This window comes from Saimiri boliviensis, assembly GCF_048565385.1.
Source record: "Saimiri boliviensis isolate mSaiBol1 chromosome 19 unlocalized genomic scaffold, mSaiBol1.pri SUPER_19_unloc_1, whole genome shotgun sequence".
Taxonomy (NCBI): Eukaryota; Metazoa; Chordata; class Mammalia; order Primates; family Cebidae; genus Saimiri; species Saimiri boliviensis.
In genome coordinates, this window is record NW_027412502.1 from 1,725,305 (window position 1) to 1,739,780 (window position 14,476).

The window sequence follows — 14,476 nt, forward strand, 5'->3', positions numbered from 1 at the left end:
CATAGTTTGGGTCTCCTCTCCACCCGCCTTTGTTCCCGCGTGGCCCCATGGCTGGGCCGTCTCGGTGCGCTCCTGTATTTATTTTTAATAGATAATAAAATAATAAAATGGATTGTGTTGCCCAGGCTGGTCTCAAATTCCTTGGCTCAAGGGATCCTCCCACCTTGCCCTCCAGAGCGTTAGAATTACAGGTGTGAGCTGCTGCACTGGACAAAGAGAAATTTTATAGGCAGAACACTGTTGAGCCTTGCCATGGCATGATAATGTGGTTTCATTTTAATTTCTCCCCGTCAAATGTTTCTCTTTTTTAAAATTATTGTTTTTGGCCAGGCGTGGTAGTGTAAGCCTCTAATTCCAACACTTTGAGAGGCTGAGGCAGGAGGATCCATTGAGCCCAAGAGTTTGAGGTTACTGAAGCTATGATTTCACCACTGCACCCCAGCCTGGGCAAAGAGTGAGACCCTATCTCTATGCTTTTTTAATTTACATAATTGTACATAATTATAATTGTACATAATAATTATACATATTGTGATGTTTCAGTACGTGTACCTCCAAATGTTTCTGGGTGTGGGTATGAAGGGTCTCTGTTTCCTGATAATCATCACACAGTGTTGATTTTTACGTATCAATCCTTTTTCATGTTAATGTCAACTGAGAGGAAATGTTTGTAGATCATAAGCAGAAATACAGTTTGTTCAATCGGCAGTCATTTATCATCTCTTGGTATGTGCCAGATCCTTGTTTATCAGGGTTGGAGCTCTCTATCCTTGAGGAATTGCCCTCTATTTATTTGAAAGCACTTATAAAACTAGAGAGTAACTGTCAAGGAGGAGGACTTGTTATGTGCAGTGAGGACAGGGAGTCGAGCTTCTGAATTCTTAGTACACATTGGAAAGCTCAAAATATGTTTGCTGAGACATGGAATGAACTTCAATGCCCATCAGTAGTGGACTGTGTAGAGAAAATGTGGTACGTATGCACCATGGAATACTACACAGCCATAAAAACAATCGTATCTTTCACAGCAAGGATGGAGCTGGACACCATTATTCTAGGCGAACTAATGCGACAATAGAAAACTGAATGCCAGCCAGGCATGCTGGCTCACACCTGTAATCCCAGAATTTTGGAAGGCTGAGGCAGGTGGATTCTATATGGTCAAGAGTTTGAGACCAGCCTGGCCAACATTGTGAATCCTGTCTCAACTAAAAATACCAAAAGTAGCCAGGCATTGTGGCAGGTGCCTGTAATCCCAGCCACTTGGGAGGCTGAAGCAGGAGAATTGCTTGAACCTGGGAAGCAGATATTGCAGTGAGCCAAGATCATGCACCACTGAACTTCAGCCTGGGCAAAAGAAGAAAGAAGAAGAAGAAGAAAGAGAAGAAGAGGAAGAGGAAGAGGAAGAAGAAGAAGGAGAAGGAGAAGGAGAAGGAGAAGAAGGAGGAGAAGGAGGAGAAGGAGGAGAAGGAGAAGAAGGAGAAGAAGGAGAAGAAGGAGAAGGAGAAGAAGAAGAAGGAGAAGAAGGAGAAGAAGGAGAAGGAGAAGAGGAGGTGGAGGAAATGCCCCACTTTATCACTTATAAGTGGGATCTAAACATTAAGTGCACATGGACACAAAGAAGTAAACAATAGACACCTGGGCCTACTTGAGTGTTGCGAGTGGGAGGAGGGTGAGGGTCAAAAAGCTGCCTATAGGGTACTGTGCTTATTACCTGGGTGACAAAATAATCTGTACACCAAAACCTGAGACACACACAATTTACCTACATAAAAAACCTGCACACGTGCCGCCGAACCTAAGATAAAAGTTGGAAAGAAAAACAGAAAACAAGAAAACTAACATGTTTGCTGAAGAATGAGTGAAACTGTTAAAATATTTGTTCCTCACATAGTGTACAAAGCAGGTATTGCTTTGCTTAGGGGGATTATCTGTAAGATACAGGGATGCTATTCCGAGGTAGGGGAAACGCTGACACTCACTCTCCTGGTTAACTTCGGTGCTGTCTCCAGTGCACTTCATCTGCCAGGAACCACGTGTGTTTATGGACGACACACACACCCCGGAAATAGCTCTCCCTGGACACGTGTGGGTTCAACATTCCTGGTTTCAGCCATTCACAAGTTTCCCTATAGAGTTGTGGCTACATTGTTCCCAGTCATTTATTGTCCTGAGGTATCACTGTTTAATGTACATTTCCATATGATGGAAATTATATGATTTAATGAGGTTAATGAAGTTGGGGGGTTCATATAAGCCTCTGGCTGTACCTCTCAGAATAGAAACTCTGCTGTTGGCCTTTATGAAAACCCATCTTGGCCAGACCCAGTGCCTCATGCCTGTAATCCCAGCACTGTGGGAGGCCAATGTGGGAGGAATATTTGAGGCCAGGAGTTTGAGACCAACCTGGGCAACATAACAAGACCCCATCTCTACAGAAGTAATAAAAATAAAAATAAATTAGCCGGGCATGGTGGCATGTACCTGTTGTTCCAGCTGCTTGGGAGGCTGATGTGGGAAGATCGCTTGAGCCCAGGACTTCGAGACTGCAATGAGCTATGGTCATGCCACTGCACTCCAGCTGGAGCCATAGTCTTATATATGTGCAGTTTAATCTCTTAAGTACCACAGTGAGTGTAATGGGAAAGTATATGAAATATCTGGGACAAAGCTTTTGAAATTGTTTTTCCATAGTACTTTCATTTTGCCTGTTTTTTTTTTTTTCTTTTCTGTTTTTAAGCTGGATTTTTTTTTTCAAATTGTGTCAATTATAAGAAAGTTGAGGTAGAAAATTTTCCAAAACAAGTTTGTTTATTTATTTATTTATTTATTGGAAATGGAGTTTTACTCTTGTTGCCAAGGCTGGAGCACAGTGCTGTAATCTCAGCTTGCTGCAAATTCTGCCTCCTAGATTTAAGTGATTCTCCTGCCTCAGCCTCCCAAGTAGCTGGAATTATAGACATGAGCCCCCACACCAGGCTAATTTTAAAATTTTTAGTAGATAGAGGGTTTTACCATGTTGGCCAGGCTGGTCTCGAACTCCTGACCTCAGGTGATCCACGCACCTTGGCCTCCCAAAGTGCTAGAATTACAAGTGTGAGCCACCATGCCCAGCCCATTTCCTTAGTTGAAGGAAGGAAGCTTGGTAAGTTGAAATGAAGCTGGAAAATTACCTTGGAGGTAATTTTCAAAAAAATTAGAAGCAACTGTGAAAACTTGTGTTTTGAATGGAACTGTTAGAAGTGTTTGAAGCTGGAAAGTGGTCAGAACCTCTCACTACTGTCGTGCTGCCCTTACAGTGCTACAAGTACTGGCAAAAGCCCACATCAAAAGTTGTGATAATAATAACGGCTCAGCACTACCTACTAGGATGGTTAGAACCAAAACTAAACAAAATGGACAGCAAATGCTGATGTTGCTGTTAGGAATGCAAAATGGTGCAGCCACTGTGGAAAGCAGTTTAGCAGTTTCTCAAAAGATTAAACATAGAACTACTGTATTACCTGGAAATTTCACTTCTAGGTATATATTTAAAATAATTGAAACAGCACCTCAAAGAGATACTTGTACACTCATGTTCATAGCAGCACTATTCTGACTCCCTCTCTTTCTCTCTCTCTCTCTCTCTCTCTCTCTCTCTCTCTCTCTCGACAGAGTCCCACTCCGTTGCCCAGGCTGGAGTGCAATGGTGTGACCTCAGCTCACTGCAACCTCTGCCTCCCGGGTTCAAGCAATTCTCCCATCGCAGCCTCTGAAGTAGCTGGGACTACAGGCACACACTACCACAACTGGCTAATTTTCATAATTTTATTACAGATGGGGTTTTACCATGTTGGCCAGGCTGGTCTCAAACTCCTGACCTCAGGTGATCTGCCCACCTTTACCTCCCAAAGTGCTAGGATTAGAGGTGTGAGCCACTGTGCCTGGTCAGCAGCAATCTTCTCAATAGCCAAAGGTGGAAGTAACTCGAGTGTCCATCAATAGATGAATAGATGAACAAAACGGTGCATATACATCTAATGGAATATTGTTCAGCCTTAAAAGGAAGGCAGTCTTGATATTTTCTCTACCATGACGGACCTTGGAAGCATTCTGCTTCATGAAATAAGCCAGACACAGGAGGGCAGCTGTTGTGTGATTCCACTTGCATGAGGTGCCTACTGGCTGTTGTATGATTTCACTAGCATGAGGTAAATTCATAGGGACAGAAAGTAGAATGCCAGAGCCTGGGGAAAGTTGGAAAGGGGAAGATATTGTTTAATGGATACAGAATATTTGCTAGGTATGATAAAACAGTGTTGGGTTACAAATAGTGGTGCCAGTTACACAGCAATGTGAATTTATTTAATGCAACTGAATTGCATATTTAGGAATAGTAAAAATAATAAATATTGTTATGTATATTGTACCACAATTTTAAAAAAGTGAGGCCAGGTGCTGTGGCTCACACCTGAATCCCAGCACTTCACGAGGCTGAAGCGGGTGGATCACTTGAGCTCAGGAGTTTGAGACCAGCCTGGGAAACATGGCAAAACCTTATCTCTACAAAAAATACAAAAACTAGCCAAGCGTGGTGGCACATGACTGTACTCCCAGCTACTCTGGAAGCTAAGGTGGGAGAATTACTTGAGCTCAGGAGGTGGAGGCTGTAGTGAGCCACAATCATGCCACTGCACTCCAGCCTGGGTGGCAGAATGAGATCTTGTCTCAAAAAAAAAAAAAAATTGTCAATCTAGAGTAGTGGCTTTTTCTTTTCTTTTCTTTTTTTTCAGATAGGGTCTTACTTTGCTTGTCATCCAGGCTGGAATGAAGTGGTGCAGTCATAGCTCACTGCCACCTCCATTTCCTGGGCTCAAGGGATCCTCCTGCCTTGGCTAGGAGTGCTAGGATTATAGGTGTGGGCTACTGCACCTGGCTGGAGCAGTGGTTCTTAGTGTGCTTCCCTGACCACCAACATCAGGACCATCTGGGAGCTTGTTAAAAATGCAGATTTTCACTGGCTGGGCATGGTGGCTGGAATTAGAACTGGGCACTGCAGTGAGGACGTCCAGATTTCAGGCAGCTGTTTAAGACTTCATACTTTGTAGGTTTGCAAATAGCCTCTTAGGTATAATAAGCTCATCGTCTTGTGTCATTTTACAATATAGGTACCATTATACGATGTAAGTTTTTTTCCTGAGTTTATCGGAGGGCCTTTTTGGATTTTACAGTATTGATCTAGGCTGGGCATGGTGGCTCACACATGTAATCCCAGCACTTTCGGAGGCTGAGGCAAGAAGATCACTTGAACCTACAAGTTTCAGACCAGCCTGGGCAACAGGAGGAGACCCTGTCTCTACAAAAACATTATAAAGGCCAGGCATGGTGGCTCGTGCCTGTAATCCCAGCACTTTGGGAGGCTGAGGTAGGGGATCACCTGAGGTTGAGAGTTCAAGCCAGCCTGACCAACACGGAGAAACCCTGTCTCTACTAAAAATGCAAAATTAGCTGGGTGTGGTGGTGCATGCCTATAATCGCAGCTACTTGAGAGGCTGGGGCAGGAAAATCACTTGAACCCAGAAGGCGGAGGTTGCGGTGAGGTGAGATCGTGCCACTGCACTCCGGCCTGGGCAACAAGAGCAAAACTCCATTTCAAAATATATATATTTTTTTAATTAGCCCGGCATGCTGGCATGCTCCTGTAGTCCCTGCTACTTGGGAGGCTGAGGTGGGAGGATCATTTGAACCTGGAAGGTCACGGCTGCAGTGAGCCATGATTGTCCAGGCTGGGCAACAGAGTGAGACTCTGTCTTAAAAAAATAAAAAATGAAGGAAGCATTGGCCTAGCAGATTTGAAATGGCTGACTGTAATCTTCCCTTTAGCCCTGTCTAGCTGTATCCCACAGGTTTTGGTATGTTATCTTTCAGTTTTTATTTGTTTCAAGAAACTTTTTGATTTCCATCTGAATTTCTCTGTTGACTCAATGATTATTCATTGAATCAACATGTTCTTTAATGTTGTTTGATTTCCATGTATTTGTCTAGTTGCCAAAGTTTCTCTTGGTGTACATTTCTAGTTTTATTCCATTGTGTCCAGAGAAGATATCTGATATGATTTCAGTTTTTGAAAATCGATTGAAACTTGTTTTGTGGCTGAACACAGGCCCTCTGCCGGAAAACGTGAAAACATTCCTTGTGTTCATGAAAAGAGTGTACATTCTGTAGTGTTAGAATGCACTGTAAATATCTGTCAGCTTTATTTGGTCTAAAGCTCAGTTTAAATCCCGCTCTTTCTTGATTTTCTGTGTAGATGACCTGTCTAATCCTAAGGTTTGGATGTTGAAAGTCCCCACTATTATTGTATTGGAGTCTATCTCTCTGATTAAATGTAGTAATTTTACAGGCTGCTCTTTGTTAGAAAAGAAAATATTTGGGGGCTGCGTTTCATTAAAAGGAAAACCTTACCCAGGACTTCCGCCATCTCACTGTCTGCCTAAATAATGTTTTCTTAACTCCTGTATCACCGACAGGGTCTGAACCGGAATGAGGTGGCACAGAGAACCCGGACTGTGCAGAACGCTTTGTAGTGAAGACGTCTAAGAGGCAGCAGTGATCTCCAGTTTCCAAATGCAGCAGTGACATCGGACCTCACCTCAGGGTTCAGTGTCCAGCCCCAGGATATCAGAGGTCTGAGCTGCGGTATCTGTGCAGTAGGGGCAGGTGTCCCTAGGTGGAACCTGCTCTAGTGTGGGCTGCGGATTCTGCTCCTGGATGTGTAGTTTCCAGCCTGGTTCTGTGGCCTTCGCCCCAGTAAAATTAGCCCCCAACACCAGATATCCTGGTTTATGTGTAAATTACAGAAATTTGTTTTCCGTAGTTTGCTCCAAGAAGTAAGCGAGAAATCAGTCTGCAGACCAGTGTCAGAGAGCAACACTGAGAGGTGTTCTTTGTGTGAGAGCTGCATCCTAAATTGTCTACCTGGCCTCTGCTCCATAGTGGAGAGAACAACAGGGAATCTCACGTCTCATAATTGATGATATACGTCCTCCCTTTTCTTTCTATGAGAAGAATGCTCTTTTAAATGAGGCTTGAAAACCCACCTGGTCCACCCACCCTGGGCACTCTGATCTCTGATCTCCGTGGATCCCAATCTGGTTGAGCAACAGGATTGCTGGCGGGGATTAGAAAATACTCAGGCAGGGCCGGGCGCGGTGGCTCACGCCTGTAATCCCAGCACTTTGGAAGGCCGAGGCGGGTGGATCACGAGGTCAAGAGATCGAGACCACACTGGTCAACATGCTGAAACCCCGTCTCTACTAAAAATACAAAAAATTAGCTGGGCATGGTGGTGGGTGCCTGTAATCCCAGCTACTCAGGAGGCTGAGGCACGAGAATGGCCTGAACCCAGGAGGCGGAGGTTGCGGTGAGCCGAGATCGTGCCATTGCACTCCAGCCTGGGTAACAAGAGCGAAACTCGGTCTCAAAAAAAAAAAAAAAAAAAACAAAAACAGAAAATACTCAGGCAGCTTCCTAGAACACCTGTCTCAGAGTCTTCTGCACAAGACCAAGGAATCACTTATATGAGAAGTGCTATAAGTGAGGCTAATTCTCAGACACGTGGGATCCTGGTGTTCTAGATCTGGAGACCAGAAACATGAGCTCCAGCCTTGCCATAAATCCAGAATCTCTTGCTGGGCTCTGGATTTACTGGATCTCAGCACCATGTCCAGGTGATTCCTGTGCTCAAGGAAGTTCCTTGTCTAAGTGTCCTCTGGACATGGGGTCAGAACCGTGCAGTCTGCTCTGGGTATAGTCTGATGAGATCCCTTAGAACTGGAGGTCCAGGGTTCCATCCTTGCGCTCATTCTTTTCCACAGCGGGTCACTCCTTTGGTGCCTTCATCCAGGCTTGAGGTTTTAAGTATCATTTATATGGTGTGACCTCCTAAATCGATTTCTCCAGCCCAGTATATTTTTCCTTTCCCCTAAACTCTGGAATTGTCTGTCCGACTGGCATGTGAGCTCCCTCACCTGCGTTCCTAGCAGAATTTTCTCCACTGAGTGCCTGGGATGTGCCCTCCTCCGTCTGCTTCTGCCAGAGCCTCCCCATGTCCACTGACAGCAGCTCCACCCTTCCGTCTACTCACTCCTTTTACAACGATGGGTGTCCTTGATTCATCTTCCTCACACCACTGATACAATCCATTGGCAAATGCTGTTGGTCCATCTTAAAATGCGTCCAGAATCCCCTCACATCCCACTATTTCCCCTGCTCACACCCCAGTCAAGGTAATGACATCTCCAGCCTGGAATACTGCACTCACTTCCTGCTGTTTTCCCTTCTGCCTCTCTTGTTCCTCACCTCTTAGTTTTGTTCTTAGCATAGCAGTCAGAGATCTTTTAAAGGAGAAGTTGTACCATGTCCCTCTTCTGCTCAAAACTGTCCTCTACCACCCCAGCTGACTCAGAGAAAATGTCAGATGCCTCCCCACTCCCTGCAGGCCCACCTGCTCTGGCTGTCCCTCTGCCCTCACCTCAGTTTCTCTCTGTCCGGCCCTCCTGGGTTCCTTCCTCTTCTGGGAACACAGACACCCTCTTGCACTAGTGCATTTGAACTGGAGGTTCCCCTGTTGGGAAAGGACATCCCCAGACATCCTTGTGGCCAACTCTTTCCTAAAAGGTCACCTTTGCAATGTGGCACACGCTGTCCACCCAGCACAACAGCCGCCTTCCCTGTCCCCACTCCCCACACCCTGGCTCACCTGCCTCACAGCACTCACCACCTTCTAGCACTTTCTTTCTTTGCTCTGGCTGCAGTGTATCCATCATCTGCCTCTTCCCACTGGAACACATGCTCCACAAGGTAAGAGATTTTTCTCATTTGACTTCAATTATGTTCACCAGATGCAGAACCATTCTGTCCTGTGTCTGACCCACAACCAAGGACAGTTGAATGAGTGATCACTGCAGGGGACCTCCCTGTTCTAAAGGCAATAGCTTTATTAACATAACCTCAGGCCAAATGCTGTTTTGTGGCAACTACAGCACAAGGTCCCCTCACACTGACATCGAGGCCACCTGTGCTTTTCTCAGCAGGGCTGTTTGTATGGCCCCCTCCCCCATGTCTCCTCCCACACCAACCCTCCCCCCAACACTGCAGCTCACCATCAGCCTTCTCTCTTCAGGGAAGAACAGTTCTTGGGGATGGGTCCAATTTCACAAACAAACCTACATCTAAATTAGACTCTGATTAGAGTCATGAGTTGGGTATTGGAGCCAGCAGCAAGAATACTGGAACCAGCGCAGGCAGAGGGCAGGAGAGCAGAGTGGAAGAGGAGCCCTGGAAGAAGGGCAGGAGCTGAAATGGTCTGAACATTTGTCTCAGAAAGTGCAGAGACTCCTGTGTGCAGGGGAGACCCTGGGTGATGTCTGACCCTCTGTGATCACAGCTCCAACTGGACAAGTTTCCACTGAAGGGACAAGGACAGTGGAGCCGTGAAGCTAACCCAGCTGAAGACTGACCACATGAAGCCCATGATGGACTGAACCGCAACTGGGCCCAGGCCCCATCCACACTCGGCTCCTCACAGCCCTCCCCACCCCCGCCTGCAACAAACTCGGCACAGCAAACACGCAGGTTCTGGAAGATTCTCAGGTCTTTATTTCCTCTCTCAAATTTTAGGAATTGACTTATTTAATTAACTCCTTAACCTCTCATGGCAAATATTTGAGAAAACAAATTTATATTCAGGTTCTTATTTTCAGTAGGGAAGTAAGAGGCTGCAGCTCAGTGCACCATGAAGTTGAGACAGAGATGGAGATGCCCATCCCTGAGTCTCTAGCACAGGAAAGACGACTGGGGAGGGACACAGGTCAGCGTGGGGACAGGGGTCACAGTGGGCACGGGGTGGGCTGTCTCTCCACCTCCTGACATCATGCTAACAGTGACACAGACACATTCAGATGCCTTTGCAGAAAGAGATGCCAGAGGCTCTTGAAGTCACAAAGAGGGGGGGTGTGAAGAAATCCTGTATCTCCGTCCCACACAAGGCAGCTGTCTCAGGCTACAGAAAACAATGAAGCAATTCAAGTCAGTCATGGTAAGTGATGACACTCTGAACAGCCACACACTCGAAACGGCCCAATCAAAGAATCTCCCTTACCCAGTCCTTTCCCCTCTGCCCCGCCCCCACCCACTTGAGACCCCCAGAGTCTCACCTTTAGGAGTCATGAGAGACATGTCAGAGTCCTGGGCACTGCTGGTGCCTGGAGTGGAAGAAGCACAGGACCTGGCCAGAGGCTGCAGGACCCGTGGGACAGGAGGACTTGTGGTGTGGGTGGGCTCCTCCACATGCCTGCCCCCCCACTTATATACAACCTGAGATTCACGCCCTCTTTTTCCACTTGTGGGAAGAACATGTCCTGTGAGGGTATAGAGAGGAGGCTGGGCCGTGAGATCTTAGAGGAGCCTCCTAGTCTTGGACCCCAGAGAAGTTTCCAGAATTATGACTCAGAACCTAGGGCAGGATCAGAAAACATGAGGAAAGCAGGTGTGTGTCCTGCACCACCCACCCTCCTAAGGTCTGTCCTTAGCAAGGACCTTCCCCTGACTCATGAATGCTGAAATCAGGACCCCAACACCACAATCACCAAGGTGATGAATCTGTCCTTCACTGTCACATGTGCTTCACAGAAGACCAAGTGCTGGCACACAGGGCCCCAGGCAGGGTCGGCCCATGTGTGGATGGTGCTTCCCAGTAACCAGGCAGGGACCACTTCTACCTGGGGCTTGAAACTGCCATGGGACAAGAAAACCCAGACCCCACCCCTCAGCCCTTCCCTACCTAAGTTCCTCCTCCTCCACATCAAAGCAGCAACCACAGCTCCAGGGACCAGAGTTCCTGGGACAGCTAGGCCAGCACCAATGGCCACAATGGGGATGGTGGGCTGGGGAGATGGCCCTGGGAAAGGAGAGAAAGGTGAGGGTCCCTGACCCTAGGCCTCCGCCCTGACCCTGCTGGAAGGCTCCAGAAGGGCTTCTGCTTTCTCTGAGAAGAGATGTGACCCTCATCCCCCTCCTCACCCCACCTCAGAGTGAGGGGCTCTGGCAGCCCCTCATGCTGCACATGGCATGTGTATCTGCTTTTTTCCAGAAGGCACTACCACGGCCGCCCACTTCTGGAAGGTTCCATCCCCTGCTGGCCCGATCTCCACAAGCTGTGCCCTGAGTTTGGTCCTGCCCATCCCGCTGCCAGGTCAGGCACTTCACATCTCTCATGGGACACCCCAGCAGCGTCCTTGTGATCGTCCTGAGAATGGACACCTGGGGTGTGGAAGAAAGCACAGAATCCAGACACCAGCCTGGACGCAGGACCCTGGGATAATCTCTTATTCCTTGGAAAGTTCTAGTCTCTGAGGGAGGAACAGCGACTTCTGGTCCTGATCTGAATGGAGGTCGAGGGACTCACAAAAGCTGAAATCAGACCTTCAAACACACTGAGTGTGAGGCAGAGAACAAGGCCTGAGGAAAAAAGTCACAAAGCTCAAGATGGATGCAGGGTTCAAGGGGAGTCCCTGATCAGTATTCCAGGGACACTCTTCCCCTCCATTTCCTGAGAGACGCCATCCCTTAATTGTCCTAGAGAGCAGAGGGAGCCCTCAAAGGAATCTCAGGAAAACTCATGCCATGCTCCATGCAAGGGAGGGCGATGGTCTCTGTGATCCTATTTTCCTCCCGTCCTCGGGGAGACCGTCCCGGGAGAGCTATAGGAAGTGGGGAAGGCTCCCCAGGGCCCCTGGGACCCCGCGCCGCCGCGTCTCCTCCCCGTTCTCCAGTTATCTGTGGCGGCGCTCCAGGCGCTCAGTCTCGAGGTAGGGTCTCGCCCTCTTCGCCGAACGGCCCACCTCCCACTCGCGCTGGGTGATCTGAGGTCCAGGAGCGCGGTTCCTCGTTCGGGGCAGTGAAGTTCTCGGCGTCCTAGGCTTGCGGGTCACACCCGCGGAGGAGGCCCCCTGGGGCCCCACGCGGCAGCCAGTCACCGACCGGACGGCCTGAGACCCTGGCCCCGCCCAGGGCAGCCCCGCGCCCGCCCCACCCACCCCGCGAGGACTTTGGAGCCTCTTGGTCACACTGCGTGCCTGGGGCCTGGCCAGGCATCTGTGTGTGGAAACCAGGGAGAGACCCCCAGGCTGCGCGCAGCCCCTTCCCCTTCCCTTCTCGTCCCGGAATCCCCTGAAAATGAACGGTGTAAAGGCGCTTGGGGCTCTCCCGGGTCGGAGGTCTGGGGGGTCCCGCGGCCTCGGGGTGGGTCTCGGACCTGAGACTCGAGGGAACCCGGCGTCGCCGGGGAGGGGGAGGGGTCGTGACTTGCGCCCCGGCCGGGGTCACTCACGGGCCTCGCTCTGGTCGAAGCAGCGAAGCAGGGTCCAAAGGTTCCTCGGAAAGTCCCCGCCTGGCCTTGACCCTCCGAGCCTCCGGGTCCCAATGTCCGACCCCGCCTGCTCCCCCCACGGTGCCCGCGGCTCCATCCTCGGGCTCGCGGGGCTGCTGTCCATCCGCACGCACTGCGTGTCGTCCACGTAGCCGATTTCGAGGTACTTGGACTCCCCGCGGCGGGGCCGGGACGCGGCGGTGCGGAAACACCTCACGGAGCGGGAGCCTGGGGGCGAGGAGGGGCTGAGACCCGCCCGACCCTCCTCCCGCGCGGCTCCCGGGTGCTGCGCCCCCGCCAGCAGGCCCCTGGCTCCTGCCCGCAGAGGCCGTTTCCCTCCAGACCCCGCACTCACCCGCCCGTGTCTCGGTCCGTGTCCCGAGAGCAGCAGGAGGAGGGTTCGGGCGCCACGGACCCATCCTCGGCGTCTGGGAGAACCTGAGTCCGGGGGTGACTGGGGACTTCAGAACCGGGACCGGAGACGCAGATCGCCCAGTGGGAGTGGGAACTGGGGACGCGTCGAGAGTGTCCTGGAAGAAGGGGCAGACACGGGTGGGGAGAAGTGAGGCTCAGGGGAGTGGGGATCGCCAACGCTGCGCCTCCCCGGTGCAGACGCGGCCTTCGGAGCCCAGACCCTGAGAGCCACACCCGGCCCCTGGGACTCTGTTCCGATCCCTCTCCTCCTACACAGAGGCTCTTTGTCACACTGTCTGCCTGAGGCCTGGGCAAGGATCTGTCTGTGGAAACCAGGGAGCGACCCCCAGGCTGCGCGCAGCCCCTGCCCCTTGCCTTCTCGTCCTGGAATCCCCGTCCGGACGGGGGCCTCCCACCCCGTGGCTCTCCCCTCCGACTCCTGTACAAAGAAACTCACCAGGATGACCTGATGCCGGAGAGTGAGCTCGCCCTGGGAGTGAAGGCGTAAAGAGGGGTTTTCTCTTCAAACCTGGTGAAGTCTTGTCTGAAGTCACCGGATAGAGATTCACATGGAGACGAGTTTCCTTTTAGTTTATTAATACAGCAGGTAGCACAATATTGGTAATCCCTGAATGATTAAGATTCCAATCAATAAAAGACCTGTGTGAAAACAGCATTGCAATTAAACTCTCAAAGCTTCTAAGTTTTACTTTCCCGGACTGGATCTGTGACTCTGGGTTGTTGCATGTAAAACAATCTTCATTCCCTAGCTGGCATTTCCCCCTGTGCGTCCAGAACATCTACTGAATATAAAGAAGCAGGGTGCGTTCCCGTACATGGCAGGAGCCTGTAGTCACCACCTGAGCATTGCGAGTGCTCCGGGCAGTCCCACTGCTCTTCCCCGATGCTCCAGCGCTGCCTGCTTTCGTGAACGAGGCACATCTAAGCAGTGTGCATATTTTATTTGGACACTTGGTATCGTTGTAACTTTTTTTTTTTTTTAAATCATGGGGAGGCCATTAGTTTTTAGGCATTCCCACAAGATGTATTCAATACCGAATGCAGAGAACCCCGGCTGGGCTCTTGCACCGCTTTAGAATTCTTTCCTCTCCCTCTCCTCCCCTCCTGCTTCTCCAGTCCTTCTCTCTGCCCCTCTCATCCCTCACATCCTCCTCTCCTGCAGTCCCTGCCACCCTGTCACTCCTGAATTGTGGCACTAACACCGTCCCTCAGTCCCTCACTTCCTGCCCGTGTCTCTTCTCCCCACGGTGCTCGCCAGTCCTGCTAATGTGACTCAGGTCGTGTCATTTCTTCGCTTACCACGGTTGGATTTCGGTCTGCCATTTTGCTGTTTGTTTCCAATTTGTCTCATATTTTTGTTTCGTTTCCTCCTTTGCTACTTTCGTATATGTCAAACATTTTTTAGTTGATGGTTTTAATTATCCTGATGGCTTTTAGCTACACTTCTTTCCACTAATTTTTTATTGTTGTAAGAGTGAAAACCCTATTCCTTGACTTTTCACAGTGAAGTTCAGGTCATATTAAACTATGTCCAAGGAAATAAAGGACATTGGTAACAGCGTAGTTTTATTGAACCTACCATTACGCTATTATTCTTGTATGTATTATATCAATATGCATTATAAACTCAAT